Source organism: Pelobates fuscus, chromosome 3 (genome assembly GCF_036172605.1).
Source record: "Pelobates fuscus isolate aPelFus1 chromosome 3, aPelFus1.pri, whole genome shotgun sequence".
In the NCBI taxonomy this organism is placed as follows: Eukaryota; Metazoa; Chordata; class Amphibia; order Anura; family Pelobatidae; genus Pelobates; species Pelobates fuscus.
In genome coordinates this window covers 251,190,752-251,203,416 of record NC_086319.1, presented here as the reverse complement: position 1 = coordinate 251,203,416, position 12,665 = coordinate 251,190,752, and positions in this window count along the sequence as shown.

Below are 12,665 nucleotides of genomic sequence, written 5' to 3'. Positions count from 1 at the left end.
ATTAAATGGTTTTCCAAAAATGTTCTTCACATTTTTCAATATATTCCAAAAACAAATAAATGCATAGGTTTGATTTTTAGTTACCATTATTTGTTAACATATATTTCAAGCAAACATATTGTGGAGAATATCTGGTACCATAAAATCAAGAAAGAATATACATCATGTGGACACATACTGAACATATAAAAAAACACTGCAGGAATAAAACATATGAAAAGTCATATAAAGCCATTCAATATGTATTCAAAGTCACAAATAGCACTATGGCAATCACCTTTGGTATTAAAATAAATAGGTACATGATAAAAGAAAATCCACATACGTTTTACCTGTGCAAACCTGATTTATTTGGCCTTTTCATTCAATGCAATATTTTGTTGATATAGAACTCTCTGTTGCTTTACTGTTTATATTTGTCATATCTCTGGTCAGCCCTTGTTGTTGTTGCACCGGTCCCCTTCATTTGGCAGACATCGAATCTTGATCCTCCATGATCCAGCACTCGACCAATGCCAAATGTGCGTACACACGCATGCTAGGGGGAATGTGCATTGACGTTGGAAGTCACTATGATGTGGAATGTTTTGGTTCCACCCTATTTAAATACACAGTATAGCCCAAACATATGTAGGCAAAACATCCAATTATTGTACTCACACCCCAGTTGTTCCTCAACTAATCACTACATATGCGAGCCTATTCAAATCCTTCTCTGACATAATTTCCTTACCCTGTCATGGTCTTAGAAGCACAAACGTGTAGTATAATTTTCAGCATGTTTTCTACTTTTTACTTGGCTCAGTTATTCAACTACTCTTATTTCTGGAATCCCTGAAATTTTTTGTGTACTCGTTAATCCAACCTTCTCCTATCCTTGATCTTGACCTGTTTATAGTTATCCTTATTTTCTAGTCAGACTATATTCTATACTCCTTACATTAAGCTTGGTCACTCTAACTCGGTAAGAAGTGCTGTATCTATTTTAGTAACCATTGACTCTCGCTTGCATGTTGTGGTAGTACCTTGACAAAGACTACATACTACATGTTACATGTTTAAATATTATATGTAAATACAACTTTAGATGGAGAGCATTTTTGCACTGGAATTAAACATGAACACGCATGCATAGATATTTATTTTTCTCTATGTGATGCAAAGAAAGATAGCACATATATTACCATTTCTGTCTTTCCTCAGCAATGGTTTTGATTCTGTTAAAATAAAATAAAACAGTTTAGTAGTTCATATTGTGGCGGGAATGCTGCCTGTTTGTGAATTGCTGTATTATATTCTGTGTTTTCCCATTATTTTCGTATGAATGTGCCTGCTCCCCATTCGGGAGGTCCTACATGAAGGGAATACATTCACGTCCCAAACAGGGACCACCCTGATGACTCATTTAGAATGACTGAAGCTGACTGAAGAAGCACTATTTGAGAGTGAAACGAGAATTGGCCATTTTTAAAGGACTTTTATTTGAGGACTTTTATCATCTTTGTTTTTATATTGATTTTATACCAATAAATTCACCATTTTCATTTAAGACCTCACTCAAGTTCTTTTTGGAGCCTCCAAGGAATCCTCACAGGTGTAGTGCCATCCCCATTCAAATTGGCACAATACCTATACACCTAGAGCCGGGATCCGTACGCTCAGGACCAGGTGAGCACCACATTTATTGAACACATATTTGTGTTATTTATCATCATAAATCTACACATTGGTCTGCTTTCCTTTTTGTATTCCCGAGAAATTCTCCAAGCCGAAGTAGGAGGGTGGTGCTACCAAAACAGTACACAAGCCTTTATACGGAGCCAGTGTTTCCTATATACAGGCTCCCTGAAATGTGAGTGTAATATTCAGCACGATATTATCATAATCACTGCGAAGCAATTTAAAGTACCATCTACACTATATTGTATTTTTTGTATTTTACTTTGACATGTACTCCATATTGTACCATTGAATGAGACTACGTTTTGGTAAGCCATATATGTGTTTGAGCGCTCCACTTATAGGTGTAGGTCTTTGTCACTTACACCGCACCAATATTTACTAAATTTGTTCAGTGGAATAGAGGATATTTCCACACTAGTGTATTGAGCTGCCTGTAAATCACTTTTTGACTCTTCTGAGCACTTGTGTCATACACACTCCTCCTTAAAAAGAGGAAACCTTTGATTGGCATTTAGAATGTGGGTTTAGAACCTTTGCACCTCGCAATGAGGTGTCAAGACCACAAACTGCAAGGAGAGCCTCAGCGCGTGCCTCCCCTTGGTGGTGGCCCATTCGTTATATGAATGCCGTCCAGTGGGAGCAATGAGGACCTCCCCACTGCCCCTTGGAATGTTCGCACCAATCAATTAAAAAGTTGGCAACTTGCAACATGAGTGTGAAACCGCAAGGGAAGTAATTAATGAGTGCTCCCCTAGGTGACCGCCATTCATATAGGTGGACGGTGGCCAGGAGAGCATTCGTGTCCCGAAAGGAGACGCTTCCCTTGCCTGGTTTTACCCAGGTATCCTGCGAACAGAGGTGGTTCGTGGCGGTTACCGTTCTGGGATTGGTGGTGATACTCTTTGGGGACAATGGCGGTTTGGCGGGCTTTCTGTAACTGGGAGTCCAGGAGGCGGGAAGCTTTCCCGCGCTGGGGCTCCCAGGTACAGAGGCTCCTGGGATGAAGACCCATCGGAGGTTGGAAACCCTGAGGATGGGTGGCGGGAACAGGGGACAAAGGGATTGGAGTTCAATTTCCATCAGGAGACCCCTGGGAGAGGGAGGGCCCTGGGAGGTGACATTGAGTGGCGGGAACAGAGGACAATGGGACTGGGGTATAAAGTTGTCGTTGTACCCCCAGGACTGTTTGTCATCCGGTTACTAGGTGGGAAATGGGTCTCTCTGCATTTTAGCTGACTTCATTCTAGAGAAGGATGTGGCTGAGCAGGGACAACCAACCGGGTTGATTGAAGGCCCGCTACTAATATGATGTTTTATATGTAATTTACCAGTTTCTAGCACTTTAGTGATACAATATGTAATAAAGATCTTTTAGAACAATTAACTATGTATCTATAGACTTTCAATACATTTTAAAATGTTTGTTTAAATCTATGCTGCAATATCCATGGTCAAAGGGATACTCTAAACAACTTTAGCTTAATGAAGCAGTGTTGCTATATATATCATACCCTTGCAGTCTTTCTACTAAATTCTCTAACATTTAGCAGTTAAATCACTTTTGGCTTTGACTCACAAAGTCTCCATTCAAAAAACAGTTTCACTTTCAGTCATATCTTCCAGCACACTGCTTACTTGAGAATTTCTTATCTGTCCTTCTCTGTTAATTGGACCTTAATCACAAACAGGGGGGTCCTGCAGGTTCTAGAAGTCAATTAACCGGAGATGAATTTTACATAAAACACACTGCTCATTAAGAGCTAAAAAATTTAGACTTATTTTTCAGCAAGTGTGTATGGAGGCTGTGTGAGTCACAGCCAGGAAGATGTGGCTAAAGCTGTATAAACAAAGTAATTTAACTCCTAAATAGCAGCGAGACTGCAATGGAATTATATATATGTCACAACTACTTCATTTTGGTGTCCCTTTAAGATGTCAATATAAAATCAAAAACATGTTCCAAAAATGATGATCACTCAAATTTCCAAAATCTACAAATTTTCCATCAGAGTGATATGGTTTTTTTCTCCCTATAGCGCAAATGTGAATTTAAAAGAAGAGTGTAGTATAAAAGATAAAATAATACTATATACTACATGAAGAATGAACTTGATGAAGAGTGTTTTCCTTTAGTGGACATATTTTTTTCTGTTTAAACTTTTTTTCACCAAAGTTTCCATTAGGTATTTTTTTTTTTTTTTACAAAATATATAGTTAACCCCTTAAGAACCGCTGACGGTTCAGGACCGTCAGCGGCAAAACGTGCGTTTGGACCGCTGACGGTCCTGAACCGTCATAACGGTTTTGGGCAACTTACCTGATCGCCGTCGGTCCCACGGCGGCGATCAGCTCTCCTCCCGGTCCAGGGGGACTGCCTGTCTGCCCGGGCAGTCCCCCCTCGGCAGATCAGGACCCCACGGCCATGTGATCACTCGATCACATGACCGCAATAGGGGTCTTTGTATCTGCCTGCAGGGGGACTGTCTGTGCTGACAGGCAGTCTCCCTGCAAGTAAAAAATCATAAAATAAAGTGTAAAAAAAAAAGAAATCAGTGTAAAAAATATAATAATATGTGTATATATATATGATATATATACATGTATTATATCTATATATACCTATATATAATATATGTATATATATCATATATATAATGTCACACTAAGTGTATTTTTATATTTATATATACGTATATTAATATAAAAATACACTTATATTTAAATTACACACGAATATATACAATATATATAATAACTATATATATGGTATATATATATTATTATAAAATACAAATAATATGTTAATAAAAATAAATAACAAAAAATAAAAATAATTTTTAATAATTAAAAAAAAAATTATATATATATTCAATTTTATTCTAACAGTATTTTGATATTGATATATATATATTTATATCAAAATAAACTTAGAATGTAATGATATATATATCTATGTATAAATAAATAAATAAAAATAATACGAAATATACATATGTCCACATACAAAATTACATTAATAATTTCATAAATATACACGTAGACGTCAAATATATAAATATGTATATATATTAAAATTCTACGTGCATATTTATGTAATATTTTTACCTAATTAAGTAATTTTAATGATTGCAATTTGAGGGACCTGCCTGCCAACCCAGGCCAAAAGTCCAGATAATTTAATTTGCTAGCACTGTGCTTAACCCTGTAACTTTCTATGACACCCTAAATCCTGTACATGGGGGTACTGTTTTACTCGGGAGACTTCGCTGAACACAAATATTAGTGTTTCAAAACAGTAAAACATATCACAGCGATGATATTGTCAGTGAAAGTGAAGTTTCTTGCATTTTTCACACACAAACAGCTCTTTCACTGAGGATATTATTGCTGTGATATATTTTACTGTTCTGATACACTAATATTTGTGTTTAGCGAAGTCTCCTGAGTATAACAGTACCCCACATGTAGAGGTTTTATAGTGTTTGTGAAAGTTACAGGGTCAAATATAAGGCTTGATTTTACTTTTTTTTTTTTTATTGAAATTTGTCAGATTGGTTAGGTTGCCTTTGAGAGCGTATGGTAGCCAAGGAATGAGAATTAGCCCCATGATGGCATACCATTTGCAAAAGAAGACAACCCAAGGTATTGCAAATGGGGTATGTTCCGCCTTTTTTAGTAGCCACTTAGTCACAAACACCGGCCAAAGTTAGCGTTTTTTGCATTTTTAACACACAAACAAATATAAATGCTAACTTTGGCCAGTGTTTGTGACTAGGTGGCTACTAAAAAAGACTGGACATACCCCATTTTAAATACCCTGGGTTGTCTACTTTAAAAAATATGTACATGTTAGGTGTGTTTCTGGGATTTATGACAGATAACGGTGTAACAATGTCACTATTGATACATTTAAAATATATATATATTGAAACAGCAATTTCCTACTTGTATTTATAGGCCTATAACTTGCAAAAAAAAGCAATAAAGCATGTAAACACTGGGTGTTTTTAAACTCGGGACAAAATTTTGAATCTATTTAGCAGTTTTTTTCATTAGCTTTTGTAGATAAGTAAAAGATTTTTCAAGTAAAAGTCCAAAAACATGTTTTTTTTTTTATTTGTCACCATATTTTATTATTTTTTTTAAATACAATATATGACATAATATAAATACTGGTATGTAAAGAAAGCCCTTCTTGTCGTGAAAAAAACAATATATAACTTGTATGGGAACCGTAAATGAGAGAGCGGAAAATTACAGCTAAACACAAACACCACAAAAGTGTTAAAACTGCTCTGGTCCTTAACGTACAAACATCGCAAAAACAGGCCGGTCCTGAAGGGGTTAAGAAATTTATAATCAGAGTAAATACATAAAAATACCACAGGCGACTTATTTCATAAAGTAAACATTCATGTGTTATTTTCAAATTATTATTACCACTATCTTTTTACAAATAGTTTAAATAGTTTGATATTTAGTTAGGAAAACACTGCTACAAATGTCCATTAATAAAAAAATATTTATAAAAAACTATATTTAAAAAAAAAAGTGATGCACACATACCTTCTGATGGACGCTTTTTTGTTTTCTTCCCTACGTATAGAAGTCCAATGAGCATCAGAGCAAAGCTTATTAATGATAATACTTTAACAAAATAATATCTCTTAAAAATTGCTGTTTCCTTATCTGCAAAATAAAAATATCTTCATTTTGGTAAACAATTAGGTACTCATACTAAACATTCAAATAATTTACATGTGCTCAACTCCCCCTTGGGGGGACAGAAAAAATAATACAAAATACAAGACAAATACTGGATATTTTGGCCAAGCAATGGTAATAAAAGCTAAGAAAAAGAGAGACAGAAAGAGCAAGATAATGTCAGACATTCCAGGATCACCCTGGTAGAATCCTGGATGGCCACGACAAACCACCAAGCAAAAGTATCAGCATAACAGACAAAATGATGGCCAGCATGGGTTCATCAATGTCTAACAAGAAAAAAATCAAAGTATTGTAGAAATTAGCAGATAAATGTACATCTTTTGCCAATAATTGATCTCTTCTTATGCTACTAATGTCTTTTCAAGCTTTTGGAAAACCAATTATGGATACCCTTTTTGCTCTAAAATCTTTTAATAATGTATTACATTGTACTTGATAATTCTTCTGTTCTGCACAGTTCCTTTTTAACTTTTTAAGAGCTGATCTTTAGGTATACAGGTCAGCCACTATTCATAATGTCCACTATTAATATCAATAAAACTATTCACATCTCTTTTTTTTTTTTTTTAAATAGTCGTTTTGAATTTCATCCCAATCTATAAAATGTTTAAATCTGAAAAAAATATGAATATTTTCCCCCCCCAGATATATTTAGATGTCAAACTAATACCCCAATTATACACATTAAGGTAAGTTGTTTTTTTATTTTTCCTCCTAACCTTTCCAAGTAAAAATTATATCATCAATGATACGGAAATAGGTTACCAAACTCTGTGCCAAGTTTGCATTGATCCAGATAAAAACATCCTCCCAATGTGCCATCAATAAATTAACAAATCTGGGAAAATGTAACCCCCCTTGCCATTCCAACCCACTGGATAATCAACCTTGAACCAAAAATAGTTATTCCTGGCTAATCATGGCAGCATGGGTAGCTCCGCCCTCAGGACCAGAACATGACAGGAAATAGATTTCAAATTAGACTAAGAGGCACCAGTCTTTTTTATGTCCTCAGACATACAGGAGTTTCCTAACATTTTTTACCTTTTTATTTTTTACCACCTTCCCACGTGTACCATGGGTCTCCCAGACAAAGTTCAGACAAATACATACTACAAATACTTTTGATAAAACATTTTTGCTGAAAGACAGGCATAGTACTTTATTGGTTTAAAAAAATATTTTACTGCCTAACATCTTCTATTATGTTTAAAATTAAACTAATGTTGAATTAATATTTTTATCAATTGTTTTAATAGATATGTCTTAAAGGAACACTATAGTCACCTAAATTACTTTAGCGAAATAAAGCAGTTTAAGTGCATAGCTCATTCCCCTGCAATTTCACTGCTCAATTCACTGACATTTAGGAGTTAAATAACTTTGTTTCTGTTTATGCAGCCCTAGCCACACCTCCCCTGGCTATGATTGACAGAGCCTACATGAAAAAAAAAAACTGGTTTCACTTTCAAACAGATGTAATTTACCTTAAATAATTGTATCTCAAGCTCTAAATTGAACTTTAATCACATACAGGAGGCTCTTGCAGGGTCTAGCAAGCTATTAACATAGCAGGGGATAAGAAAATCTTAATTAAACTGAACTTGCAATAAAGAAAGCCTAAATAGGGCTCTCTTTACAGGAAGTGTTTATGGAAGGCTGTGCAAGTCACATGCAGGGAGGTGTGACTAGGGTTCATAAACAAAGGGATTTAACTCCTAAATGGCAGAGGATTGAGCAGTGAGGCTGCATGGGCATGTTCTATACACCAAAACTGCTTCATTAAGCTAAAGTTGTTCAGGTGACTATAGTGTCCCTTTCAGGCTGTTTTTTTGCAAAAGGTTCTCTAAGATTAGCAGTAATGTTTTTATATGGACTTAAAGGCATATTCATTTAGAAGTTAGGGCATTGCATATACATAATGTGGTTTTGTAATGCTACCAATCAGAGGACTCAAATATCGGACATTCGATGCAGGGTACGCCCATAAGGCAGACTTAAATAAAATGACATTGACTGAGAGGTGTAATCTGAGGAAGCCAATAGAGGCGAAACGCGTCATCGCACTTTACTGAATTATGTCATTGACACAGGACGTCATGGACCTCATCCTCAAGAACAAGCATGAGTATCCGAGTATTCTAGAAGAGCTGTGAGTACTGTGCAGAAAGAAGGATCAACAGACCTGCCTGCTGTTTTTAAATTACAAGAAATAAAGTTGACTGATTTGAACCTCGGCTATCCATCATATTCACTGAGGAGCCACACTCCTAGTACACTGGGACACAGTATCAAGCACAGATAGACTGAGCAGTCTATTATCTGCTCAATCGATTAGCCCCGGATGTGTATATTTAGGGTTAGGCCCTCTTGGTTGGAATTATACTCTATTTAAGACCTTCCTTTTGATTCTGTTTATTACCTGCTCAATGTTTGTCAGTACCATAAATATATTATATTGTAAAATATATGTTTTACAATATTACACTATTATGTTGGTTGCATATTGGAAAGCAACTTTTGATGAAGTACTGTAAGTGAAATACTATTTGCTGTGTTGCACAAAGAGGGATATGCACTCTTTAAAATTTGTGTTTGAAATGTGTGCACTTGTTTAAAACAGAATTTTGTGAAATAGTGCACTTTAAATTATTGCTTTAACCCCTTAAGGACACATGATGGAAATATTCCGTCATGATTCCCTTTTATTCCAGAAGTTGTGTCCTTAAGGGGTTAATGATTCTGCAAAAGCACATGCATTATGCACTTTATTAAAAATAAATATTGGATTTGATTGAGTATAGTACACAAAGATTTTTTTGGCACAATTTTAGAGGTACTCAAACTTTATACTTTTGGTTATAAAATTCATTTGAAGACTACTTATATCTTTCCTTTACACCTCCAAGGATAGGTGGGAGCAATGACATGTCATCACAACACCATGCGCGCGGTTAGGTGGAGCTGGCGCTGGTACGGATAATGTGAAAGTTGAGACCAGGGGATGAAGGGAATAGCTGCAGTCTTTTTTCTAACCCACTGGGTCAGTGTTTGTGGAGCTGAACCTGGAGAATTACTATCATTACCCCATTAGCTTGAATGATAAAGAACAAGCCAGAGTGCAGATACATTCCTACCTCAAAGTGGACGCAGCTGTATACTGTGCTCCTGAGTGCAATACGAGGAGCAATGTAGTTTTGAGGCAGCAATGGGGAAAGAAGGAGAAAAGGAGAATAGAAAAACAGGACCAGAGCTAACAAGACCAAAAGGGAGAGGAGAGAGAGAGAAAAGAAACCAGAAAACTACTATTGAAGACCAGATTAGTGAATCAAAATATACTAAGGATACCACTTGTATTCCACATTTGGCATTTTTCAAGATCTTACTCTATCCTAATTGGTGTAATTTGTATAGGGGGGAGAGAGGAAAGGGGAAGGAAATGGAGACAAAGGTTGAAATATAACACAAAATACATTAAGACAGAAGTCTTTAACAATAAATAATAAAAATATAAGATAAATAACAGAGGAGTTAGAAGGTCTAGATAAGGCAACAAATAAACTCTGAATAAGCTACAAAAATCTTAAATACCATTGAATTGTTGTACAATCAGTGTTCCTAGTTTGTTTTTTGTTTTTTATGTTTGTTCTTGTTTTTTTTATATTTATGTTTTTCACAAGTACTTTTTAAGTGTCTAAAGTAAGGAAGGGAATACAAAAGAGAAAGGAGTGTTTGCAAGAGTGATTTTGACAAACTATGTATGCCCATTTAGTAGAATATCTTATTAGACACAAGCAGGGCCGGTGCAAGGATTTTTACCGCCCTTGGCAAAAGTAAAGTTTTGCCGCCCCCCCCCCCATGTGACATCACAATGCCCCACCCATATGATCTGCCATGTTAACTAACGCCAGTGCTGCAGTGCCGCCGTGTTTACATTAAAAGGCCTGCAGGGACAGGCTATAGACACCAGAACAACTACATTAAGCTGCAGTGGTTCTGGGGACTATAGTGTCCCTTTAATGTGAGGTAAATTAGAGATTAGTGCCACAAATAATATACTAGATTGCCTACTTACAACCAGATGAGGATGATGATGGGCTCTAGCTGCAGTCTGGCTCCACTGGTCTGGTGTAGAACAGGCTCTCTGGAGGCCGTTTGTAACTGTGGTCACAAAAATCAATGTTCTGGGAGAACGGGAAGCAGCTACATTTTTGGGGGGCCCTTTACACAGCTCAAGGTCTGGGTCCCAGGGTCCACCTTCATGTTCCACCAATGAGTTTGTTCACAGGGGGTGGAGTGTGTAGGGGATGTCCTGATATGTGTGTAAGGAATGCATTGTGTGAATCTGTGTTTGTATGTGTAAGGGCTGCAAAGTGTGTGTAAGGGGTGCATTGAGTGTGTGTAAGGAATGCATTCTGTGTTTCTGTGTGTGTAAGGAATGCATTGTGTGTTTCTGTGTGTGTAAGGGATGCATTGTGTTTAAGGGTTGTATTTCTTGTTTGTGTGTAATGCGTTGTGTGTGTAATGCATTGTGTGTTTTTCTGTGTGCAAGCGGTGCATTGTCTTTGTGTGTAAGGGGTGCATTGTGTGTGTGTGTGTGTGTGTGATGGATGTCAATCTCTCCATCCTCCCTTGTCACTCTCTTCTCCCCCTCCCCTCCTTTGTCACTCTCTTCTCCCCTCCCTTGTCACTCTCTTCTCCCCTCCCTTGTCACTCTCTTCTCCCCTCCCTTGTCACTCTCTTCTCCCTCCCTTGTCCCTCTCTTCCCCCCTCCCTTTGTCACTCTCTTCTCCCCCCTTGTCACTCTCTTCTCTCCCTTGTCACTCTCTTCTCCCTCCCCCTCCCCACTCTCATTCCCCCTCCCTCCCCTGTCAATTCATTTCTTTCCCCCCTACCTTTCAATTCCTTTCTCTTCCCCCTCCCTGTCAATTCCTTTCTCTCCCCCCTCCCTGTCAATTTCTTTCTCCCCCCTCTTTCTCTCCCCTCCCTGTCAATTTCTCCCCCCGTCAATTCCCCCCATTCCCTGTCAATTTCTCCCCCCCTGTCAATTTCTCCCCCCCTCCCTGTCAATTTCCCCCCCCCTCATTGTCAATTTCTCCCCCCCCCGTGTCAATTTCTCCACCCCGTCAATTTCTCTCCCCCCCTCCCTGTCAATTTCTTCCCCCCGTCAATTTATTTCCCCCATCCCTGTCAATGTCTTCCCCCCTGTCAATTTCTTCCCCCCCTGTCAATTTCATTCTCCCCCCTCCCCTACCTCTGTTGTAGCCCTGTATGGTCAGCGGGTACAGGGAGCTTTTGTTTCCTGTATCCGGCCGGACTAAAAGGAAGTTCACACTCAGATGCTCCCTGAACCCACGGACCATACAGAGCTCAGCCACGCTACAGTGAGGGAGTGACAGGAGGGAGCGCTACCCTCCTGTCAGCCCCTCTCCTCATGCTGCGCCCGGGCGGTGCGCCCTCATAGACGCACGAGCCCGGGCAAAGCTGCAGCCGCCTGAGTCTCTCTACAGAGCGCTCGGGCGGCTGCAACATGAGGGGGGCCGCTTCCCAAGGGGCGCCCTAGGCGGCTGCCTAGTCCCCCTAACAGGTAGCGCCGGCCCTGGACACCAGGTAGAAGCTTTTTCTGAATATTAAATGATTGCAATTGGTCACATCTGATTTAATCTGTGACTAGTGTATAATTATATAACTTATCAAGAGGTATACATCTATAAGTCTGCAAGGGAAGCTACTAAAGCTACTAAAGAGTAAAGGAAATCTTAAAAATTGTCACTGATAAATATATATTTTTTTAAATACGAAGAAATGGAATTTAAAATAAATGCTGCAAGATGGCTGGAAAAAAAAACAACGGAAAATAAAACACAAACAAAGAAGAAGGATGCTAAACCTGAAAAACTTTTATCCTCCCCCACTACCCCCACCTCCCCCCCCATACCATAAACACAGGTATGGAGAGGTCAATAATGAATGAGTCTGAAAAAGCAACAACACATCTGACAGAGCAATCAGGAAAAGAAAAAACAACTCCTATGAAAGAACAACTCATAACACAAGAACACCTTATGACCACACTTGATCACCAATGTGAGAAAATGTAACACGAAATTTACTTAATCACACACGATCTAAAAAAGGATATTGTGACATTAGGGAACAGATTCAAAGAACATGAAGAAAAGGTTATAAAGATTGAGACACAAACCCTGATGTATAAAGAAATAAAAAAACAAAACAAGAAAAAAATTGCAGTG